The following is a 10,917-nucleotide window of genomic DNA, read 5'->3' on the forward strand; positions in this document are numbered from 1 at the left end:
TACATAGGGGGCAGTATTATAGTAGTTATATTCCTGTACATAGGGGCAATATTATAGTAGTTATATTCTTGTACATGGGGGCAGTATTATAGTAGTTATATTCGTGTACATAGCGGGCAGTATTATAGTAGCAATATTCTTGTACATGGGAGCAGTAATATAGTATTTATATTCTTGTACATAGGGGGCAGTATTATAGTAGTTATATTCTTGTACATAGGGAGCAGTATTATAGCAGTTATATTCTTGTACATAGGGGCAGTATTATAGTAGTTATATTCTTGTACATAGGGGGCAGTATTATAGTAGTTATATTCTTGTACATAGGAGGCAGTATTATAGTAGTTATATTCTTGTACATAGGGAGCAGTATTATAGCAGTTATATTCTTGTACATAGGGAGCAGTATTATAGCAGTTATATTCTTGTACACAGGGAGCAGTATTATAGTAGTTACATTCTTGTACATAGGAGGCAGTATTATAGTAGTTATATTCTTGTACATAGGAAGCAGTATTATAGTAGCTATATTCTTGTACATAGGGAGCAGTATTATAGCAGTTATATTCTTATACATAGGGGCAGTATTGTAGTAGTTATATTCTTGTACATAGGGGCAGTATTAAAGTAGTTATATTCTTGTACATAGGAGGCAGTATTATAGTAGTTATATTCTTGTACATAGGAGGCAGTATTATAGTAGTTATATTCTTGTACATAGGGAGCAGTATTATAGCAGTTATATTCTTATACATAAGGGCAGTATTGTAGTAGTTATATTCTTGTACATAGGGGCAGTATTAAAGTAGTTATATTCTTGTACATAGGGGCAGTATTATAGTAGTTATATTCTTGTACATAGGGGCAGTATTATAGTAGTTTTATTCTTGAACATAGGGAGCAGTATTATAATAGTTATATTCTTCCACTTAGGGGTCAGTATTTTAGTATTTATATTCTTGTACATAGGAGGCGGTATTATAGTAGTTATATTCTTGTACATAGGGGGCAGTATTATAGTAGTTATATTCCTGTACATAAGGAGCAGTATTATAGTAGTTATATTCTTATACACATGGGGCAGTATTATAGTAGTTTTATTCCGGTACATAGGAGGCAGTATTATAGTAATAATATTCTTGTACATGGCGGGGCAGTATTATAGTAGTATATTCTTGTACATGGGGGGGCAGTATTATAGTAGTTATATTCTTCTAGATAGGGGGCAGTATTATAGTATTTATATTCTTGTACATAGGGGGCAGAATTATAGTAGTTATATTCATGTACATAGGAGGGCAGTATTATAGCAGTTATATTCTTCTACTTAGGGGTCAGTATTATAGTAGTTATATTCTTGTACATAGGGGGGCAGTATTATAGTAGTTATATTCTTGTACATGGGGGGCAGTATTATAGTAGTTATATTCTTGTACATGGGGGGCAGTATTATAGTAGTTATATTCTTGTACATAGGGAGCCGTATTATAGTAGTTATATTCTAGTACATAGGGAGCAGTATTATAGTAGTTATATTCTTGTACATAGGGACAGTATTATAGTAGTTATATTTTTGTACATAGGAGGCAGTATTGCAGTAGTTATATTCTTGTACATAGGGGGCAGTATTATGGTAGTTATATTCTTGCACTTTAGGGGCAGTATTATAGTAGTTATATTCTAGTACATAGGGGGCAGTATTGTAGTAGGTTTATTCTTGTACATAGGGGGCAGTATTATAGTAGTTATACTCTTGTACATAGGAGGTAGTATTGCAGTAGTTACATTCGTGTACATAGGGAGCAGTATTATAGTAGGTATGTTCTTCTGCATAGGAGGCAGTATTATAGTAGTTATATTTTTGTACATAGGGGGGCAGTATTATAGTAGTTATATTCTTGTGCATAGGAGGCAGTATTATAGTAGTTAAATTCTTGTACATAGGAGGCAGTATTATAGTAGTTTAATCATTGTACATAGGAGCAGTACTATAGTAATTATATTCTTGTACATAGGGGGCAGTATTATAGTAGTTATATTCTTGTACATAGGGAGCAGTATTATAGCAGTTATATTCTTGTACACAGGGAGCAGTATTATAGTAGTTACATTCTTGTACATAGGAGGCAGTATTATAGTAGTTATATTCTTGTACATAGGAGGCAGTATTATAGTAGTTATATTCTTGTACATAGGGAGCAGCATTATAGCAGTTATATTCTTATACATAGGGGCAGTATTGTAGTAGTTATATTCTTGTACATAGGGGCAGTATTAAAGTAGTTATATTCTTGTACATAGGGGCAGTATTATAGTAGTTATATTCTTGTACATAGGGGCAGTATTATAGTAGTTTTATTCTTGAACATAGGGAGCAGTATTATAATAGTTATATTCTTCCACTTAGGGGTCAGTATTTTAGTATTTATATTCTTGTACATAGCAGGCAGTATTATAGTAGTTATATTCTTGTACATAGGGGGCAGTATTATAGTAGTTATATTCCTGTACATAAGGAGCAGTATTATAGTAGTTATATTCTTATACACATGGGGCAGTATTATAGTAGTTTTATTCCGGTACATAGGAGGCAGTATTATAGTAATAATATTCTTGCACATGGCGGGGCAGTATTATAGTAGTATATTCTTGTACATGGGGGGGGCAGTATTATAGTAGTTATATTCTTCTAGATAGGGGGCAGTATTATAGTATTTATATTCTTGTACATAGGGGGCAGTATTATAGTAGTTATATTCATGTACATAGGAGGGCAGTATTATAGCAGTTATATTCTTCTACTTAGGGGTCAGTATTATAGTAGTTATATTCTTGTACATAGGGGGGCAGTATTATAGTAGTTATATTCTTGTACATGGGGGGCAGTATTATAGTAGTTATATTCTTGTACATGGGGGGCAGTATTATAGTAGTTATATTCTTGTACATAGGGAGCCGTATTATAGTAGTTATATTCTTGTGCATAGGCAGCAGTATTATAGTAGTTATATTCTTGTACATAGGGAGCAGTATTATAGTAGTTATATTCTAGTACATAGGGAGCAGTATTATAGTAGTTATATTCTTGTACATAGGAGGCATTATTATAGTAGTTATATTCTTCTACATGAGGGGCAGTATTATAGTAGTTATATTTTTGTACATAGCAGGCAGTATTGCAGTAGTTATATTCTTGTACATAGGGGGCAGTATTATGGTAGTTATATTCTTGCACTTTAGGGGCAGTATTATAGTAGTTATATTCTAGTACATAGGGGGCAGTATTGTAGTAGGTTTATTCTTGTACATACGGGGCAGTATTATAGTAGTTATACTCTTGTACATAGGAGGTAGTATTGCAGTAGTTACATTCTTGTACATAGGGAGCAGTATTATAGTAGGTATGTTCTTCTGCATAGGAGGCAGTATTATAGTAGTTATATTTTTGTACATAAGGGGGCAGTATTATAGTAGTTATATTCTTGTGCATAGGAGGCAGTATTATAGTAGTTAAATTCTTGTACATAGGAGGCAGTATTATAGTAGTTTAATCATTGTACATAGGAGCAGTACTATAGTAATTATATTCTTGTACATAGGGGGCAGTATTATAGTAGTTATATTCTTGGACATAGGGGGCAGTATTACAGTAGTTATATCCTTGTACATAGGGAGCAGTATTATAGTGGTTATATTCCTGTACATAGGGGCCAATATTACAGTAGTTATATTCTTGCACATAGTGGGCATTATTATGGTAGTTATATTCTTGCACATAGGGAGCAGTATTATAGCAGTTATATTCTTGTACATAGGGGGGCAGTATTATAGTAGTTATATTCTTGTACATAGGGCGGCAGTATTACAGTAGTTATATTCTTGTACATAGGGAGCAGTATTTTAGCAGTTATATTCTTGTACATAGGGGGCAGTAGTATGGTAGTTATATTCTTGTTCATAGGAGGCAGTATTATAGTAGTTATGTTCTTGTACATAGGGGCAGTATTATAGCAGCTACATTCTTGTACACAGTGGGCAGTATTATAGCAGTTTTATTCTTGTACATGGGAGGTAGTATTATAGCAGTTATATTCTTCTACTTAGGGGTCAGTATTATAGTATTTATATTCTTGTACGTAGGGGGCAGTAGTATCGTAGTTATATTCTTGTACGTGGGTGGCAGTATTATAGTAGTTATATTCTTGTACATAGGGGGCAGTATTCTAGTATTTATATTCTTGTACTAGGGGGTAGTATTATAGTAGTTATATTCCCTTACATAGGGAGCAGTATTATAGTAGTTATATTCTTGTACGTAGGGGCAGTATTATAGTAGTAATATTCTTGTACATAGAGGGCAGTATTATAGTAGTTATATTCTTGTACATAGGGGGCAGTATTATAGTAGTTATATTCTTGTACATAGGGGGCAGTATTACAGTAGATATATTCTTGTTCATAGGGAGCAGTATTATAACAGTTATATTCTTGTACATAGGGGGCAGTATCATAGTAGTTATATTCTTGTACATAGGGGGCAGTATCATAGTAGTTATATTCTTGTACATTGGGGGCAGTATTATAGTAGTTATATTCTTGTACATAGGGGGCAGTATTATAGTAGTTATTTTCTTGTACATAGGGGGGCAGTATTATAGTAGTTATATTCTTGTACATAGGGGGCAGTATTATAGTAGTTATATTCTTGTACATAGGGGGCAGTATTATAGTAGTTATATTCTTGTACATAGGGGGCAGTATTATAGTAGTTATATTCTTGTACATAGGAGGTAGTATTGCAGTAGTTACATTCTTGTACATAGGGAGCAGTATTATAGTAGGTATGTTCTTCTGCATAGGAGGCAGTATTATAGTAGTTATATTCTTGTAGATAGGGGGCAGTATTATAGTAGTTATATTCTTGTACATAGGGGGCAGTATTATAGTAGTTATATTCTTGTACATAGGGGGCAGTATTATAGTAGTTATATTCTTGTTCATAGGGAGCAGTATTATAACAGTTATATTCTTGTACATAGGGGGCAGTATTATAGTGGTTATATTCTTATACATAGGGGCAGTATCATAGTAGTTATATTCTTGTACATAGGGGGCAGTATTATAGTAGTTATATTCTTGTACATTGGGGGCAGTATTATAGTAGTTATATTCTTGTACATAGGGGGCAGTATTATAGTAGTTATATTCTTGTACATAGGAGCAGTATTATAGTAGTTATATTCTTGTACATAGGAGGCAGTATTATAGTAGTTATATTCTTGTACATAGGGGGCAGTATTATATTAGTTATATTCTTGTACATAGGAGGCAGTATTATAGTTGTTATATTCTTGTACATGGGAGGCAGTATTATAGTAGTTATATTCTTGTACATAGGGAGCAGTATTATAGCAGTTATATTCTTGTACATAGGGAGCAGTATTATAGCAGTTATATTCTTGTACATAGGGGCAGTATTATAGTAGTTATATTCTTGTACATAGGGGGCAGTATTATAGTAGTTATATTCTTGTACATAGGAGGCAGTATTATAGTAGTTATATTCTTGTACATAGGGAGCAGTATTATAGCAGTTATATTCTTGTACATAGGGAGCAGTATTATAGCAGTTATATTCTTGTACACAGGGAGCAGTATTATAGTAGTTATATTCTTGTACATAGGAGGCAGTATTATAGTAGTTATATTCTTGTACATAGGGAGCAGTATTATAGCAGTTATATTCTTATACATAGGGGCAGTATTGTAGTAGTTATATTCTTGTACATAGGGGGCAGTATTATAGTAGTTCTATTCTTGTACATAGGGGCAGTATTATAGTAGTTGTATTCTTGTACATAGGGGCAGTATTATAGTAGTTATATTCTTGTACATAGGGGCAGTATTATAGTAGTTTTATTCTTGAACATAGGGAGCAGTATTATAATAGTTATATTCTTCCACTTAGGGGTCAGTATTTTAGTATTTATATTCTTGTACATAGCAGGCAGTATTATAGTAGTTATATTCCTGTACATAAGGAGCAGTATTATAGTAGTTATATTCTTATACACATGGGGCAGTATTATAGTAGTTTTATTCCGGTACATAGGAGGCAGTATTATAGTAATAATATTCTTGTACATGGCGGGGCAGTATTATAGTAGTATATTCTTGTACATGGGGGGCAGTATTATAGTAGTTATATTCTTGTAGATAGGGGGCAGTATTATAGTATTTATATTCTTGTACATAGGGGGCAGTATTATAGTAGTTATATTCATGTACATAGGAGGGCAGTATTATAGCAGTTATATTCTTCTACTTAGGGGTCAGTATTATAGTAGTTATATTCTTGTACATAGGGGGGCAGTATTATAGTAGTTATATTCTTGTACATAGGGGGCAGTATTATAGTAGTTATATTCTTGTACATAGGGGGCAGTATTATAGTAGTTATATTCTTGTACATAGGAGGTAGTATTGCAGTAGTTACATTCTTGTACATAGGGAGCAGTATTATAGTAGGTATGTTCTTCTGCATAGGAGGCAGTATTATAGTAGTTATATTTTTGTACATAGGGGGGCAGTATTATAGTAGTTATATTCTTGTGCATAAGAGGCAGTATTATAGTAGTTAAATTCTTGTACATAGGAGCAGTATTATAGTAGTTATATTCTTGTACATAGGAGCAGTATTATAGTAATTATATTCTTGTACATAGGGGGCAGTATTATAGTAGTTATATTCTTGGACATAGGGGGCAGTATTACAGTAGTTATATCCTTGTACATAGGGAGCAGTATTATAGTGGTTATATTCCTGTACATAGGGGCCAATATTATAGTAGTTATATTCTTGCACATAGTGGGCATTATTATGGTAGTTATATTCTTGCACATAGGGAGCAGTATTATAGCAGTTATATTCTTGTACATAGGGGGGCAGTATTATAGTAGTTATATTCTTGTACATAGGGCGGCAGTATTATAGTAGTTATATTCTTGTACATAGGGAGCAGTATTTTAGCAGTTATATTCTTGTACATAGGGGGCAGTAGTATGGTAGTTATATTCTTGTTCATAGGAGGCAGTATTATAGTAGTTATGTTCTTGTACATTGGGGGCAGTATTATAGCAGCTACATTCTTGTACACAGTGGGCAGTATTATAGCAGTTTTATTCTTGTACATGGGAGGTAGTATTATAGCAGTTATATTCTTCTACTTAGGGGTCAGTATTATAGTATTTATATTCTTGTACGTAGGGGGCAGTAGTATCGTAGTTATATTCTTGTACGTGGGTGGCAGTATTATAGTAGTTATATTCTTGAACATAGGGGGCAGTATTCTAGTATTTATATTCTTGTACTAGGGGGTAGTATTATAGTAGTTATATTCCCTTACATAGGAAGCAGTATTATAGTAGTTATATTCTTGTACGTAGGGGCAGTATTATAGTAGTAATATTCTTGTACATAGAGGGCAGTATTATAGTAGTTATATTCTTGTACATAGGGGGCAGTATTATAGTAGTTATATTCTTGTACATAGGGGGCAGTATTACAGTAGTTATATTCTTGTTCATAGGGAGCAGTATTATAACAGTTATATTCTTGTACATAGGGGGCAGTATTATAGTGGTTATATTCTTATACATAGGGGCAGTATCATAGTAGTTATATTCTTGTACATAGGGGGCAGTATCATAGTAGTTATATTCTTGTACATTGGGGGCAGTATTATAGTAGTTATATTCTTGTACATAGGGGGCAGTATTATAGTAGTTATATTCGTGTACATAGCAGGAAGTAATAAAGTAGTTATATTCTTGTACATAGGGGGCAGTATTATAGTAGTTACATTCTTGTACGTAGGGAGCAGTATTATAGTAGTTATATTCTTGTACATAGGAGGCAGTATTATAGTAGTTATATTCTTGTACATGGGAGGCAGTATTATAGTAGTTATTATATTCTTGTACATAGGGGGCAGTATTATAGTAGTTATATTCTAGTACATAGGGGGCAGTATTATAGTAGTTATATTCTTGTACATAGGGGGCAGTATTATAGTAGTTATATTCGTGTACATAGCAGGAAGTAATAAAGTAGTTATATTCTTGTACATAGGGGGCAGTATTATAGTAGTTACATTCTTGTACGTAGGGAGCAGTATTATAGTAGTTATATTCTTGTACATAGGGAGCAGTATTATAGTAGTTATATTCTTGTACATAGGGAGCAGTATTATAGTAGTTGTATTCGTGTACATAGGAGGCAGAAATATAGTAGTTATATTGCAGAAATATAGTAGTTATATTCTTGTACATAGGGGGCAGTATTATAGTATTTTTATTCTTGTACATAGGGGGCAGTATTATAGTAGTTTTATTCTTGTATATAGGGGGCAGTATTATAGTAGTTATATTCTTGTACATAGGATGCAGTATTATAGTAGTTATATTCTTGTACATAGGGACAGTATTATAGTAGTTATATTCTTGTGCATAGGGGGCAGTATTATATTAGTTATATTCTTGTACATAGGAGGCAGTATTATAGTAGTTATATTCCTGTACATAGGAGGCATTATTATAGTAGTTATATTCCTGTACATAGGGGGCAGTATTATAGCAGTTATATTCTTGTGCATAGGAGGCAGTATTATAGTAGTTATATTCCTGTACATAGGGGGCAGTATTATAGTAGTTATATTCTTCTACATAGGAGCAGTATTATAGTAGTTATAGTCTTGTACATATGGAGCAGTATTATAGTAGTTAAATTCTTGTACATAGGGAGCAGTATTATAGTAGTTATATTCTTGTACATAGGGAGCAGTATTATAGTAGTTGTATTCGTGTACATAGGAGGCAGAAATATAGTAGTTATATTGCAGAAATATAGTAGTTATATTCTTGTACATAGGGGGCAGTATTATAGTATTTTTATTCTTGTACATAGGGGGCAGTATTATAGTAGTTTTATTCTTGTATATAGGGGGCAGTATTATAGTAGTTATATTCTTGTACATAGGATGCAGTATTATAGTAGTTATATTCTTGTACATAGGGACAGTATTATAGTAGTTATATTCTTGTGCATAGGGGGCAGTATTATAGTAGTTATATTCTTGTACATAGGAGGCAGTATTATAGTAGTTATATTCCTGTACATAGGAGGCATTATTATAGTAGTTATATTCCTGTACATAGGGGGCAGTATTATAGCAGTTATATTCTTGTGCATAGGAGGCAGTATTATAGTAGTTATATTCCTGTACATAGGGGGCAGTATTATAGTAGTTATATTCTTCTACATAGGAGCAGTATTATAGTAGTTATAGTCTTGTACATATGGAGCAGTATTATAGTAGTTATATTCTTGTACATAGGAGCAGTATTATAGTAGTTATAGTCTTGTACATATGGAGCAGTATTATAGTAGTTATACTCTTGTATATAGGTGGCAGTATTATAGTAGTTATATTCTTGTACATATGGAGCAGTATTATAGTAGTTATATTCTTGTACATAGGAGGCAGTATTATAGTAGTTATATTCTTGTACATAGGGGACAGTATTATAGTAGTTATATTCTTGTACATAGGAGCATTATTATAGTAGTTATATTTTTGTACATAGGAGCAGTATTATAGTAGTTATATTTTTGTACATAGGAGCAGTATTATAGTAGTTATATTCTTGTACATATGGAGCAGTATTATAGTAGTTATATTCTTGCACATAGGGGCAGTATTATAGTAGTTATATTCTTGTACATGGGGGGCAGTATTATAGTAGTTATATTCTTGTAGATAGAAGCAGTATTATAGCAGTTATATTCTTGTACATAGGGGGCAGTATTATAGTAGTTATATTCTTGTAGATAGGAGCAGTATTATAGTAGTTATATTCTTCTACATAGGGGGCAGTATTATAGTAGTTATATTCTTGTACATTGGAGGCAGTATTATAGTAGTTATATTCTTGTACATAGGAGGCAGTATTATAGTAGTTATATTCTTGTACATAGGAGGCAGTATTATAGTCGTTATATTCTTGTACATAGGGATCAGTATTATAGTAGTTATATTCTTGTACATAGGGAGCAGTATTATAATAGTTATATTCTTGTACATAGGGGGCAGTATTATAGTAGTTATATTCTTGTACATAGGGGGCAGTATTATAGTAGTTATATTCTTGTACATAGGAGCAGTATTATTGTAGTTATATTCTTGTACATAGGGAGCAGTATTACAGTAGTTATATTCTTGTACATAGAGGGCAGTATTATAGTAGTTATATTCTTGTACATAGGAGCAGTATTATAGTAGTTATATTCTTGTACATAGGGGGCAGTATTATAGTAGTTATATTCTTGTACATAGGAGCAGTATTATAGTAGTTATATTCTTGTACATAGGGGCAGTATTATAGTAGTTATATTCTTGTACATAGAGGCTAGTATTATAGTAGTTGTATTCATGTACATAGGGGGCAGTATTATAGTAGTTATATTCTTGTACATAGGGGGCAGTATTATAGTAGTTACATTCTTGTACATAGGGGGCAGTATTATAGTAGTTATATTCTTGTACATAGGAGGCAGTATTATAGTAGTTATATTCTTGTACACAGGGAGCAGTATTATAGTAGTTATATTCTTGTACATAGGGGGCAGTATTATAGTAGTTATATTCTTGTACATAGGGAGCAGTATTATAGTAGTTATATTCTTGTACATAGGGGGCAGTATTATAGTAGTTATATTCTTGTACATAAGGGACAGTATATTATAACTTATATGCTTTTACACATAGGGCAGTATTATAGAACTTACAAGACTTTCTGGTTTAGGTGAGACATTACTGGACTGAAAGGCGTTCTTTTTAGAAAGCGATACAAAGAATT

General features: G+C 32.8%; 1 protein-coding gene across 2 annotated transcripts in view; it reads right to left on the reverse strand.

Annotated features, from left to right (window-relative positions):
* LOC136572383 (transcription factor COE3-like) overlaps positions 1-10,917 on the reverse strand; it is a 109,585-nt gene that overhangs the window by 19,096 nt on the left and 79,572 nt on the right. The gene's annotated exons all lie outside the window — the stretch shown is intronic.

The sequence above is a fragment of the Eleutherodactylus coqui genome, chromosome 7 (genome assembly GCF_035609145.1).
Source record: "Eleutherodactylus coqui strain aEleCoq1 chromosome 7, aEleCoq1.hap1, whole genome shotgun sequence".
In the NCBI taxonomy this organism is placed as follows: Eukaryota; Metazoa; Chordata; class Amphibia; order Anura; family Eleutherodactylidae; genus Eleutherodactylus; species Eleutherodactylus coqui.